The sequence below is a fragment of the Rousettus aegyptiacus genome, unplaced genomic scaffold, assembly GCF_014176215.1.
Source record: "Rousettus aegyptiacus isolate mRouAeg1 unplaced genomic scaffold, mRouAeg1.p scaffold_m13_p_1, whole genome shotgun sequence".
Classification (NCBI taxonomy): domain Eukaryota; kingdom Metazoa; phylum Chordata; class Mammalia; order Chiroptera; family Pteropodidae; genus Rousettus; species Rousettus aegyptiacus.
Genome location: NW_023416284.1, coordinates 137,742,779 through 137,757,692, shown reverse-complemented (window position 1 = coordinate 137,757,692; position 14,914 = coordinate 137,742,779). Strand labels below are relative to the sequence as shown.

Below are 14,914 nucleotides of genomic sequence, written 5' to 3'. Positions count from 1 at the left end.
TCCAGATTCCTGTCAGATCTCTCACTGCCACTTTTATGGCTCACAGCCTGTTGCATTCGAGTAGTGGAACTGAAAGCTCGTTTGCGAGAGAGCCACACCTCAACAGCACATTCTACTGCAGTGAGAGAATTAAGCCTGTGAGGAAGTACATGGTGATTTGGGTCACCTTCATAGTTATGACTTGATTTTTTCCTCCTCTGTTTTAACCAGAATAACAAATGGTTTTTGTTGGAACATCATCCTGAGCATTTATAAATGACAGGGATCGAAAGTAATAGTTATTAGCTAAAATAAACTTTATGTTCAGAATGAGACTTAATATTAATTAGAAACTCTTTTTTGATGGTTTCTGTACACCTAAAATAAGTTATTTGTTTTATAAATTTTATAGGAAATGGTTGCTTAAAATTATGTTGGTTTGCATATTTCTTATTCCTTATAAGTTGGATAAAACTAAATAATAAGACTGACTTCTTAACATCTATAGTAATGAGTGTATTAACTGCAAATAGTCTTTGCTTTTCAAAACCCATTACCTCAACAGCAACCATTTACTCCTTTTTTTCTCTTTTTTTCCCCCCAAACATAATTTTGGGCTCAGTTGCTTCACTGTTCACTTTCCCACATCTTGTGGGACGCCACTGAGTGAATCTTATAGGAGCCAGGAAAACCAAGACAACATTGACTCAATGTATTCACCATATTGACGCTGGTCTCTTTCTGTTTTCTCAGGCTATAGGTTTCTTTCTTTTCCCTCTTTCCTTCATTCGTTCATTATTGACTATGTATGTGTTGGGCTGTGCTCAATGCTGAAAAAACAACAATGAACCATATAGGCTTGGTTCCTTTTGCCAAGCCTGTAGTCTTGGCAAAAGCAACTACACAAGCAATTACAATGCAATATAAGAGATGCCATAATGGGAAGCACAAAAGGGGAACCCAAAACAAAGGCCTAGGGAGACTACCTGGAGGAATTGGCACAACAGACACTCAAAAGATGAAAGGGAATTGGCCAGGTGGTACAGCCTATGCCAAGGCCTATATGCAAAAGAATGTGAAGGAAACTCACTATGGCTGAAATATAGGACACTTGTGAAGGAGTGGTGGCTATGACTCTGAAGCCAAACAGGTGGCAGGGGCTAGGTCACATGGGGCCTTATAAACCGTGCTATGTTAAGACTTCATTCTTAGAGCAATGGCGAGCCAATTCTAGGAACTTCTATTTGAAGTACCTGTGTATTTTATATTCTCTCCTCGTTATTATGAGCAAGGAAGGAGAAGAGGGACATAATTCATTTTCTCAACAAATATCATATTGACCTTTTTATCTCATTATACTTCTGTCTCTGTCTCTGTTTCTCTGTGTGTGTGCACCAGTAGAAAAGAATTTTCCATCTGGATAACTGGGATTCTCTTTCCCTAAAAATAGTCTTCTAAAGCCCTCTCTGTCATCTTGAGTTCTCCAACTCTTTTTTCTAAAGTGTGTCTTCACTGACTTTTAAAATATACATTTTTAAGCACCTATTCTTGCCAATCATTGTGGTAACTAGAAGGAACTAATGATGGGCAAAAACAGACACATTGCCTACTCTTGTTAGTTTCCCAAAGAAAACCCCAAATAAGTAGATAATAGATATTTTCCCAGTGATAAAGGAATAAAAGTTTAGAAGCACAGAGCAACTTTTTCTCAAGAAGAGCACTTCAGAGAATACAGATCTGGATTGAAATGATTATTGGTTCATGTTTAAGCTCTGTTGACATGATGACAAATAAATATTTAGGCAAGTTGTAAACTGATGTGTGAAGGCCACAGCAGTATCTTAACTTCTCTCTACCTTTTCCCTGCTTCACTCAGAAATGTTTTGTGAAAATGTTTCAAACTGCTGCAGCATACTGTCACACCAAAGGCAGGTTTCCAGGGGGAAAAAAAAAAAGTGGCAGCAGCTTCCCTACTCCCACAGAGCTTAATGTTTTTCAGTTATTTATATCTCATAGCATGTGACTCCACGGCATGCCTGAAGGTGCCGGAGAATAGGAAAGAAAAGTAGGAGGACACGTGAGAAGGGATTAAAACACATGGCTGGAAACAGAGGAGAAATGAAGGTGGGAGAAAATAAAATGTATGCAGTTTTTCATGGGATTTAATGAACATGCATATTAATTAAATCAACCTCACTGGCTAAATTCACATTCTATAAATGATATGTGTAAAGATGGATATAATGGGAGGGAGGCTGTTTCTAAGCTTACAATAATCACTTAATGAGTATTTATTGATTACCTTTGTATTAGATGGCACAGAGAGATATAAAAGAACAGAAATCCAGTGAAAATGTGAGAGTTTTGTTTACTTTTAACTCCATGCCACTTATTCCAACACTCTGATTGGGAGAAGCTACTGATCCCTGGGTTGGGGGCATTGATAGCTTAGAAAATTCTCAGAATCCAGTGCTCTTCCATATGGTTTCTCTTATGCCATTCTGGGACCTCCTTCCATTGGCCGAACCTTTCAAGAGCCGTAAAGGTCATTTCTGGAATGAGGCTGCAGGTACTGTCATATGGACATTCTTTAACCAGGGAACTCATGGGATCTAGGGTCCATCAATTGGAGGCTCATTTGGCCAATAGAATTACCAGGGAAATTTTTACTGAATTGAAAGTGTTTCTCAGGCCACGTTCCCAAATCTGGCTGTCTATTAGGATCCCTGTGAAGGATTTTAAAACCATGCATTCATGGCCTAATGCCGGACCTTCTGTCCGACTCAGAATTTTCAGAGTATGAGAATCTTAAATTTTCAAAAGCTTTCAGTATGAGTCTTATGCAGCCAATCTTTGAATGTGTCGGGGAAGGACTAAATAGCAACTCATACTACGACTGTGTCATTTGACTCTACAGTTTCCTTTCTGAATTTTGATTCCATTTAACAATGATAATATAAACATCTGCTAAGTATTATTTGGAAGCCACTAAGAAACATGAGTGAAAATTATTTTTCTTAATGTGGATTAACAGTTACAGTTACTAATATGTTGAAAGCTTCAAAACTATTATCTTATTTAATGATTACAACAGCCCTAGGAGGTAAATACTGTTACTGTCTCATTTTTCAGATAGAGATACTGAGGGTTAGGCAGTTTAAGTATCTTGACCAAGAAATGTCAGGATTTCAACCCAAGTAAATATAGTTACTCAAGAGCCTGAGCTCCTAACTGCTCAGCCTGCTAAATCTCTCTGTACATTTAATAAAGATAAAGCTTAGAAGGAAATACTATCCAATGCTATGCAATACATTGTTTAAACAACTGGAAAAAAATTATTGGCTTTATGGGTAAAATGTTTTATGTGAATTACTTGCCTGAAGATTTATATATATATTTTGGGCAGGAGTTATTTTTAAAATAATTTTTATTTTTTTTATTACAGTTGACATGCATTATATTAGTTTGAGGTGTACAACATATTGATTAGACATTGATATAACTTATGAAGTGATTACCTCAATAAATCTAATACCCATCTGACACCATACATAGTTGTTGCATTGTTATTGACTATATTATATTCCCTATGCTATATTTTATATCCTCATATCTATTTTGTAGCTACCAATTTGTACTTCTGAGTCTCTTCTTTTTTTCTATCCATCTCCCTAACCCCTTCCCATCTGACAACCATCAAAATGTTCTCTGTTATCTATGAGGTTGTTTCTGTTTTTATTTTGTTTTTTAGATTCTATATATTAGTGGAGTCATATGGAATTTGTCTTTCTCTGTCTGACTTATTTCACTTGGCAGAATACACTCTAGGTCCATTCATGTTGTTGCAGATGGAAAATTCTATTCTTTTTTATGGCTGAGTAATATTCCATTGTATATATGCACCACTTCTCTTTATCCATTTATCTATTGGTGGACACTTAGGTTGCTTTCATATCTTGACTGTTGTAAACAATGCTGCAATAAACATATGGATGTACATGTCCCTTTGAAGTAGTGTCTTGGATTTCTTCAGATGGATACCTACAAGTGGGATTACTGGATCCTTCTTTGTCTCTTGTTACAGCTTTATTATAAAGTCTTTTTTGGGGGGCAGGGGGGGACTGGTATAACTATTGCTACCCTAGCTTTTTTTGTTTGTTTCCCTTTTCATGAAATATCTTTTTCTATCCTTTTACTTTCAGCCTGTATGTGTTTTTTGATCTGAAGCGAGTCTCTGGTAGGTAGCATATATAAGGGTTTTGTTTTCTTATCCATTCAGTCGCAGTATGTCTTTTGATTGGAGCATTTAATCCCTTTACCTTTAAAGTAATTATTGATATATATATATATATAGTTATTCATTTTTTATTATTTGTATTTTAAATATTTTCTCCTCTTTCTTCCTCTCTCCCTCCTCCTCTTCTTCCTCTTTTTTTTTCCTCCTTCTTCTTTTTCATCTTTGTCCCTTTGACATTTCTAGTATTACTGGCTTGGTGGTGATAAACTCCTTTAGCTTTTTCTCATCTGTGAAGCTCTTTATCTGTCTTTCGATTCTAACTGATAATCTTTCTGGGTAGAGTAATCTTGGTTGTAGGTCCTTGCTTTTTATCACTTTGAATATATCGTGCCAATCCCCTCTGGACTGCAAGGTTTCTGTTTAGAAATCAGCTGCCAATTTTATGGGTGCTCCCTTGTAGATAACTAACCGCTTTTCTCTTGCTGTTTTTAAGATTCTCCCTTTGTCTTTAACCTTTACTCTTTAATTGTTATGTGTCTTAGTGTGGTTCTGTTTAGGTTCATCTTGTTTAGGACTCTCTGAGCTTCCCAGGCTTGTTTGTCTAGTTCCTTCACCAGGTTAGGGAAGTTTTCAGTCATTATTTTCTCAAATAGATTTTTAATACCTTGCTTTCTCCTCCTTCTGGTACCCCTATGATGCAAATATTGTTACACTTGATGTTGTCCCAGATGTCCCTTAAACTATCCTTGTTATTTTATTTTTATTCTTTTTGCTTTTTGCTGTTTCAATTGGGTATTTTCTATTACTTTGTCTTCCAAATCACTGATTCAGTCCTCTGTTTCATCTAATCTACTGTCGATTCCCTCTAATGTATTTTTCATTTCAATAATTGTATTCTTTATTTCTGATTGGTTATTTTTTTATTTTTTTTTCTATCTTTATCTTTATATTTACTATCTCTTTGTTAAAGTTCTTGCTGAGATCATTGAGCATCCTTATAACCAGTGTTTTGAACTTTGCATCTGATGGATTTCTTGTCTCTGTTTTGTTTAGCTCTTTTTCTGGAGCTTTGTTCTATTCTTTCACTTGGGATGTGGCTGGCTTCATATTTGTCTGCCTCCCTGTTTTTGTTTCTATGTATTAGATAGAGCTGCTATGTCTCTCAGTCTTGGTAGTAAGTATACTGTGGGGCCCAGTGGCACCATCTCCCTGGTCACCTGAGCTTTATACTCAAGGTGTGTCTCTTGCGTGGGTTGTGTGTGCTCTCCTGTTGTAGTTGAGTCTTGATTGTTGTCGGCATGTCAATGGGAAGGATTGACCCTCAAGCTGATTGGTCGCGAGGACTGGCCATGACTATAACGAGGAGCTGTTGTGCAGGGGCTAACCCTATAGAGCAGGATTTGCTTTAGCAGGGCTCTGATACCTGCCACGTCTGTCCTTTGGGTGTGTCATTTGTGGAAGTGGTTGGGTAGTTCTCTGGTGCGAACTGAAGCTGACTACTGTGTCTGTTGGTTCTAGGACCTTTGGGAGGGGCTCTGATGTAGGCCAAGGTCAGCCACTGCTTGTGACCAGCCAGGGCCACTTGTATGAGCTACAAAGTGATCTGCAAATTGTTGCTACTTGTGCTGGGCTTGAAAGTTCCTGGGAGAGGCTCAGCTTCTGAGTTTGGTTGCCATTAGTGCCAGGCTTGGGGATGCTTAGCAAGAGGTACAGGGCACACCACCAAGGCCAAGTGCTACATGTTTGGTTTTGTGAAACTTTTAGAGATTTTTAGTAAAGATTACATCAATGAGCTGAGATAGACCATTTGTATGGAAAAGCCACTGAAAGCAGTTCAGATAAGCCCACGAGTTGAATGAGGTGGGGTCTCAAGGAATCACAAGGGTAAGGAAAAGAGTGTTAGCCTCGTTGATGGAGACTCAGATATAGTACCTGCCTGTGAGTGCAGGCTGGGTGGGGGGAGGACTCAACAAAAGAACAATGTCTTCTGTTAGCACTTCTGACTGGGAGAAAGCTACCCCTATAGTCCTTGCCCTGAAGCTAGACAATTTAGTTTCTCCCCATATGTTCTTCGTGTCTTTCAAGCTCCTGACCCAGCACTGGAGCTTAGAGCAAGTGAATCATTAGTGAGTAAGTCCATGGGCTGGCCCTTTAAGAAAAATGCCTGGGACTCCAGCTGCCCTCTGTCTCACTTAGCCACAGTAGCCACTGTTTTTCACAGCCAGAAGTTTGGAACCCTGGATTGGAGAGCCTGGTATGGGGCTGGGACCCCCTCACTCCTCTCATGGGGGACCTCTGAAGCTGTGATATCCCTCCTGATTTTTAACCGCCACACATGGTTGTGGGACCAGCCCATTCTGTGTGTTTGCCCCTTCTGCTAGTCTCAGCCTGGCTTCTTCTGATTATCCTTAGTTATAGGACTTCTGTTTGGCTAGACTTCAGGCAGTTTCCAATACTGGTTGTTCTATAGTTTACTTGTAATTTTGATGTGGTTGTGCGAGAAAGCTAGCATAGCATTTATCTACTTTGCCATCTTGACCGGAACTCATCCTAAAGATTTTTAAGTTAAATTAGTGCACGATATGTAAGCTCCATTCCAAGGTAAGAATCCAAATTTAAAATATTGCTAAATTAAATTTTTATGAATATGAGTAGAGAGTTACTTATTTACATAAGTATATTTGGACATAGCCAAATACAGACATCTATGATTTTTTCCTCAAACATTTCCTAGAATTCCTACTTTCGTATATTTTAAGTGATTTATATTTACATCAATGTGGTGATATTTATGTACTTCAGGGTTGGCAGATTTTAAGGAATCTTCTAAATTTGCATGTGTGCAATAAAAGCAAATAACAAAATGACCTTGATATGAATGACAAATTTTATTAAATTATGGGAAATAATGTATGTCAACACAGAAGAGGTTCTTTTAATTATTTGATTATGCTTTTAAAAATTATCTATTTTCAGTACCTATCTATATAAAATAAGTGTTTTCATATTAGATAGTGTAGTTTGCTAACAATTCTTGCTTGGGTCATAAAAGACTGGGTTACAAAAACTGGATGGAAACCAATAATATATATTATGATCTAGGAAGCTCCTTAAATTTTTTTCCACCACTTTAATCACAGTGTGACTCTGAGCAAGTTACTTAGCGTCTTTGTACTTCAGCTCCCTTATCAGTAAAATAAAGTTGATAATAGTATCTTATTTTTAGGGGGATTGAAGGATGAAATGAAATAATAAATGTAAAGCAGTTTCAATGGTAATAGTAGCGAGCACCCGATACTATAGGCTTTTGTTATTAATTCAATTCAGCAGATATTTACTGAATACCAATCATAACAACAATAGCTAACCATTTTGTGAATAATAACAGTGTGTCCAGCACTAAGTCACAGATTTTACATGTATTATTTCATTTAATCTTCTCAATAACCCTATAGAATCAATGAGCTTTTTACTTTTATTACAAATGAGGAGACTGAGTCTTAGAGAGGTGACACAGATAGAAAATGCTGACGCCAGTGTTCTAACGAGACGTGTAACCCAAGAGCTGGCTCTCCTGACTACCAGGTTACGATTCTATGGCAAGCACTGGGAAACGACATCGAGCTGAAGAGGCAGGATTTCTTGCCTTTGGAAGACAGTCATTAATCAAAAAAGCATTACAAAAATAATTATGGTCTTGTGCTTCTCTGAGGAATTGACGTTTGAACTTATTGAAGAACTAAACGGAGTTAGCCCGGTAAGAGAAAGATGGCAGTTACTGGGAGAGTATTCTAGGCCAGAAAAAAAATGGCGTGAGCAAAGCCCCTGAGGTGAGAAGGAACATGGCTTATCTAGGGAATGTTATATCAAGGCAAAAGAGCAGGATATTTTTTACTCAGGTAACCACCAGATGATATTGGGAGGTAGTCCAAGAAGAAGAACGGAATAAGGTGACAAAACTGTTGCAGATCATGTTCAACTCAGAAACTATGTAAAACCTAAAGCACAGAGAGTTAAAATCTCCTCTTATGGATACTCCAGACATTCATGGACAGGAGACACACAGAAACTCTTACAAGCAGCTGGCATTTTGTAGGAGGCATTTGCAATGAATTTGCGTATGGAGATCATGCCCTTGGCCTAGGGATTAGCAGATTATTGTTTGTGAGCCAAATCCAACCATCTACCTGTTCTTTTACAGCCCACAAACTAAAAATAGTTTGCACATTTTTTAATGGTTGAAATTAAGTCCAAAGAGGCACAGTATTTCATGACATCTGAAAATCAACCAAAATTTGCGCTTCAGTAACCATAAATAAAATTTTAGTGGAACATAGCCATACCCATTTATTTATGTATTGTCTCTGGCTGCTTTCATGCTACACAGGCAGAACTGAATAGTTGTGAGAGGGACAGTATAGCCCACAAGACTTAAACTATTTACTCTCTAGTCCTTTATAGTAGTGGTCCCCAACCTTTTTGGCACCAGGGATTGATGCTCCTATGAGAATCTAATGCCTGATCATCTGAGGTAGAGCTGAGGTGGAGAGTGGCTCCAAAGACAGATGAAGCTTCGCTTGATCCTCTGCCGCTCACCACCTCCTGGTTTCTGACAGGCCACAGATTGGTACTGGTCCACAACCTGGGGGTTGGTGATCCTTGCTTTACAGGAAAAGTTTGCCAAGTTCTACTGTAGCTTATCATCATTAGCAGAAACTATGTAATTGAAAAAGAAATTTTAAAAACAATATAAATTTTGTAATGTTTATATTACATAAGGCAAAAAGTCTCTGTATTTTAAAGCCTGGACTTTGAACCTTTACAGACATAGAGAGGGCAAACTCAATGCAATTAGTGTCTAGTCTTCTATCCAAAGAAACACCAGCCCAGCATGTTTTACTGTGGATCTGTGACTCAAAGCAGAGACTGTGGCTGTTTTTTTTCTTTGTATATCTGGTGCCCAGCACAGGACTTAGTGCACAATGTCATAGGTTTAGTAAATGGTTATTAAATGAGTCATTGACATTTTAAACAGATGATGTGGAATCAGGATAATGGAACTTAAGGCTTCTGGTCAGAATTAGAATAGCAACATGAACCTACCCGTCCTAGCTGAAATGCTCACTGATTTCTCAGTGACGAAAGACCATGATTATACCTATAGCCAATTGTTGAACAGTTTGGTGTTGACAGAGTAAAACATAATCTTTCTTCCCCCCAAATCACAACTTTTAACTATATTCTGCCAAGTCCTCCTTTTTTATTATTTCATAACATCTTCAACAGTCTCTTTCAATTAAAAAGAAAAAGTCCATTCTAATTGACTTTTCACATACAGTTTAGTGTTCACTCGTTCATTTTTCCATCGTCAGAAACATTTCATCCACTCCAGCTTCTGGAGCACAGCCCTCCCTTGTGGTTCTATAAGCTATTCATTACATATGTTCCTATATACTTTCTGCTGATACTTTTTGTGCTTCCCAGTGCTAAGTGCTCTTTTGGGACAATGAACAAAACAGACAAAGTAGCGAACATTCTATATGTAGGCGGATTTTTACAGATAAGAACCTGAAAGGAGTTGGGTCTCATGAAGGTATTGGGCTGTGCCAGATTCCATTTCTTTTACAATGAGACTCTCCCTCTCTCTCTTTCTCCCCCCATCCATCCCTCACTGATTAGTTCTTAGTCCAAGCTATGTTCCTTTAGCCATTTGCAAGACTCATCTTTCTAAAACTGTCCTCTGCCCCTTGACCAACTACTCTACAGAGTTTAATTTTGATCTCTTGTAGCTTGAGACTAGAACCACTAGGCTGTTCCCATAGCCCTTAACTATGAATTTATTATAACGTTTTCCACACTTGAGGGCAGGTACTATGTTGTTCCTCTTTATAATTCTCTCCCCCTCACAGACACACATATCTCTACCACCTCCATCTCTATCACCACCACTACAGCCAAGGTCATAGCTACCAACACTACCACCTTTGTATCTTGTATAATGTAAGAATTTAACAGAAGTTGTTTGAATTGAATTGTTTATCCATTAGCAATTAACCTTTCACAATACCAGTGCAGTCTTTCAATAACTCTGCCTGATCAAGCAACATAAGGGCTCCCTCACTTCCAAGCTGGCAACAGGGACAATTCATCACAGATAATTGTATAGGAAGTGACTGACCCTCACTGTCCAGTTGTCTGTTAGCTGTGCCTATTGTAAGAATAACCAGAGGCCTTCAAATTCCGTGTCCTCTCATGATCCATGAACTCCCAGAAAGATACATACATAAAGGAGAGGTCTGTTTCAAACAGCTTCACAGTGTTAACCAGCCTTTAAAACCTTATTTATTGTGTTCATAATACGTCAATTTAGGACTCATGTTTGGTCAACTCTGCTGAAAAATGTTAGAACTGCAATCTAAGCTTCCTTTGTTGGTTTGAATTTTCCATAAAAGAATTTCTCCTATAATGAAAATAACCAAAAAGGCTTTCATTCATGAAAATATTTGAGGCATCTGAATGCCTAGTACATGTAGGAGTACTTTTGTACTGGTCATTTTGAGGAAAATTTCTTTTAACTCTTTTTTAACTGTATCAAAATGTTATGACAGATCTCTCAGCAATTGCCTCTTCACAAACGACCATAAAATAGATACTAATTATTAAAAAATATATTTTCACTGGGAGTAGACAAAAGGGGAGGATAGATCAAGGTTAGTCTCAGTCATAGAAAACAAAGATCAAAAAGCCTCTTGGGGTAATGAGCTGAAAAAACAAAACAAAACAAAACAAAAAAAACCAATGACTTTTCCAAGGCCAATTTGGGGCAAATATTCTATGGCAATTGTTGATTAAACAAAAGAATAAATAGAGAACTAATATGTCATTTGTTCTCCATCTGACTTTGAGAAACTGTGAACAATATTTTCCTTAATTTTATTCCTTGCTGCTTTTTTACTCAGCTAAAGACTAGCTAAAACTTAAGAACAACTTCTTAAATGTTTAGCTACCCAATAATTTCTAGAAAGATGGTCTTTCAGGAGATCTTGAAAGAAAATAAGTAAAATTTATCATAACAGAGGAGAATGTAAAAGAGTATTACATTGGGGATAGGAATAGATAGGATTATAGCCATTCGTTTAAAATGATTTAGAATAGAATTGATTTTATTTGCTTCTATTCAAAACAAGAAAACAGTAGACGATTCCTCCATTAATCCATTCAAACATCTAACAGATATTTTGCATCTACTATGTGCCATTAATGAAGTGTAAGAGTGGATAATTAAGGTTCATAGAAAAAACTAACCAGGTAAAAAAATTTTACTTAATTATTTTGAAACTCCTATATATTACAAGCATACCATTTACCTGGAAGTATTCCATAATCCTCTGTATTAAGGAGTCCTATTTTTCTTAAAGCTAATTAAGACTTAAATTCCAGCTTTTATAAAACCTATAAAAATTCCATGTTTCTAGGGGTTTCTAAGTATCACAAAAGGTGAAGCAGTAAAGTTGTGCAAATGATATTGGAAACTGCAGGATTGCCGCTACATTAAGTGTATTCTACACGTGGTAAAAAGTATATCATAAAACAAGGTATTTAACATATTGAAAAGTAAAGATTTTAATAACAAGATTGTTAATAGTAATAATATATTAAGAGGGACATCTTTCCTCTCCATCTTTAAAGATTAATTCAAAATAAACATAATTAATTAGTTTAGTAATTAAGAATACAAATTAAAATACAAACGAGATCATGTTTTATCTTCAAATGTTTATTCGAAGACAATATTTATAATGATAGTGTCTATTATTGGTGAGAGTTTTTGAAAATATGCAACTTCAAATAACCATCAATAAGAGTATAAATTGATATAATCTTTCTAGAAGACATTTTTAATACATATATGAAAAATAAATATTCATTCTTTTAGATCTATCAATTCTACTTTAAGCAATGAGAGCTACACAAAAAGATAAATCCAAGGATATTCATTACAGCTTTATGTATGATAACCCCAAATTAAAAATCATCAAAATGTCCAACCACAGGGGGATTGTTAAAAATTTAGGTTGCATCTATATCTTCTCATGTTTTAAAGCTGTTAAAAATCACATTATAGAATAGTTAATGCGTGGAGAAATATTCATCATGTACTGTTGAGAAAATACTATAGCAGTGTATAGTATACATGTATTCTTCTGCTCGGGCTACCATAAGAATACCATAAACTGGGTGGGTTAAACAACAGAAATTTATTTCTCACAGTTCCGGACTCTGGAAGTCTAAGGTCAAGGTGTCAGCCAATTTAGTTACTGGTGAGAGCTCTCTTCCTGGCGTACAGAAGGCCATTGCCTTATCACAGTGTCCTCACATGGTGGAGAAGGAGAGGAAGAGGGATGGGGGAGAGGGAGGGGGAGGAGAGAGAGGAAAGGGAATGGGCAGAGAGTAAGCGAGAGGAGAATCTCTGGTGCCTCTTTTTATAAGGATATTAATTCTATGGGGTCAGGGCCCCACCCTTATGACATCATTTAATCTTTATTATCTCCTAATTACCTCCTAAAGGTCCTATTTCCAAATACAGACACATTGAGAGTTAAGGCCTCAACACATGAATTGTTTGGGGGGAAATAAACATCTAGTCCATATGTACAACATGTTCCAGATGTACAACATTTGTTATATATACATGGAAAGAGGCCTGAAGGATATATATGATATATATAAAAATATTAACAATACTTATACTTATGTAGCAAGATTGTGGGTAGTTTAGGGGTTTTTTTCTTTGTGAATTCCTGTCATTTCAAAATGTTCAATTAAAAATGTATTACTTTTGCAATCAGAAAAGCACTCCAAAGAGCATATGTATTTCTAATCCCATTGCCATAACACCAGTCCCCAAGGAGTTGACCATGTGCAGAGCAAGCCATCCATCGCAAGGCCAGTCCTGGAATCGCTTTGGGCAATGTATGCACAGCACAGTAGGGAACAGAGAAACGTGCTGAACTTCCAAAAGAGCCCATAAGAGATAATACAAAACACAAAGCTTTCATGGAATTTCTAGAAACAGCTACTTCTCCAAGAGAGCTTTATTATAAATGGGATGTCCAGAGAATATGAAAGTCAAATAAGAATAATGAATGTTTGAGTGGCACTTTTAACTTTTTGAAAGCACTCTCACATTCATTAATTCATTTGATCCTCATAACAACTATGCAGGCAGGGCAGCTATTAGTATTCCTATTTTAACAATGAAGACATAAAGGTAGAGAGCAATTTAGAGACAAACGCAAATCACACAATTAGCTGAGCAGGGCTGTACTTGGAACCAGGTCTCTGGCTCTGGGTCCAGAGCTCCTCTCCTGCCCGCTACCCCGTCACTCACAGCAGAGCCTTGTGGAAACTCTAGGATCTTTTCAGTTCTTATTAAAAGAAAAAGTCCCTTAGCTTTCTTGTGAAAAGAATGAAGCCAAGTAGGGCTGTCAGAAAAAGTATAATTCAAAAGGCAAAATACAACCTATTTTCGCAAAGACTGAAGGCTTTGCAGCTAGAGTATATTATGTGCTTGTTTCTGGGCTTAAGAAGGTGTCACCTTTTCTGTTGATTATATGTTGTTGTTCATTTGCCCTGAGACCTAGACAGGTAACAGCTTTCAGAAGTTAAGTGTAGCAGATACTGCCATGGTAAAGGGCTTAGAGACAATGCTTATATAATCCTGACTTGAGTGACTAGATGTATAATATAAATTTACATGGTTCTAACCTCCATCTTAATTAAAAAAGGATTTCCTATGTAAAGACATTTTGTATACTAGACGACTTCACAGTTCTAACCAAATGTAGTGTAAGAATATGATTTAATCATTTTTGTTTTAAACACTCAAATATGGCAGTTTGGGAGATAGTTTACAACTCTATTTTTAATGAACTGATTTAACTATAGATATTATAACTGCAAATAAAACACATTTACGAAAAGCTGTTGTCTTTACAATTGTAAATCTGTCAAGGTTTTTAGCAGTGGAGTCTTAGATAAATAAAAAGTTGCATCTTTTTAAACTGTGGGTGTTAATTGGGCTTTTCTTAACCATCAAGAGGAGTAAAAGCAGATGTTGAGCTGAAACAACCACTTATCATGTGTAGTGATTCTAAGAGATGGCATTTTCTTTGATGCCCTTATTTCTCATTTACTATTGAACAGATTTATCTGCTGGTCATATAGTATTCTGACTTGGAAATACCAACCAACAATAAGTAATTCAAGAGATGAATTCAGAGAGGAAATCCAACGAGAATGTCACAAACATGTTTTGTCAGTGGACTATAGTTGTGTCAAGGTGAGATAAACTAATCGTTTCACCTTGACATGCTAAATTAAGTAGTGTGAAGAAATCAGAAGACAATGGTGAATAAAATGAGCTGAGTGAATAACTTGCTATTTCCTTGCATAAATAAATTTTTTGTGATGATTAAAGCTTAGTGAATAAGTTCAGGGGAGGGGTTGGGAGAGGCAATTATTCCACGTAACAGGAGGAAGCGTGTATAATTATTTCATGGTAACTATTTGGAGTCAAACAGGAGAAGGTATCAGAAAAGTTGTGGTCGTGTGTTTATCTGGTAAGCTAGGAAAGATAGAGTTTGTTATTCTCAGACACCTTGGATTCAAATTCATCATTTTCAAAATGAAAAAGAA

At 36.8% G+C, this 14,914-nt stretch overlaps 1 long non-coding RNA gene across 1 annotated transcript in view; it reads left to right on the top strand.

The window, feature by feature from the left end:
* Nucleotides 1-2,010: 2,010 nt before the first annotated feature.
* Nucleotides 2,011-14,914, top strand: part of LOC107514374 — a 34,282-nt gene continuing 21,378 nt past the window's right edge. The window contains exon 1 of the long non-coding RNA XR_001597756.2: nt 2,011-2,103. This is a non-coding gene — a long non-coding RNA (uncharacterized LOC107514374). The remainder of the gene's footprint in view (nt 2,104-14,914) is intronic.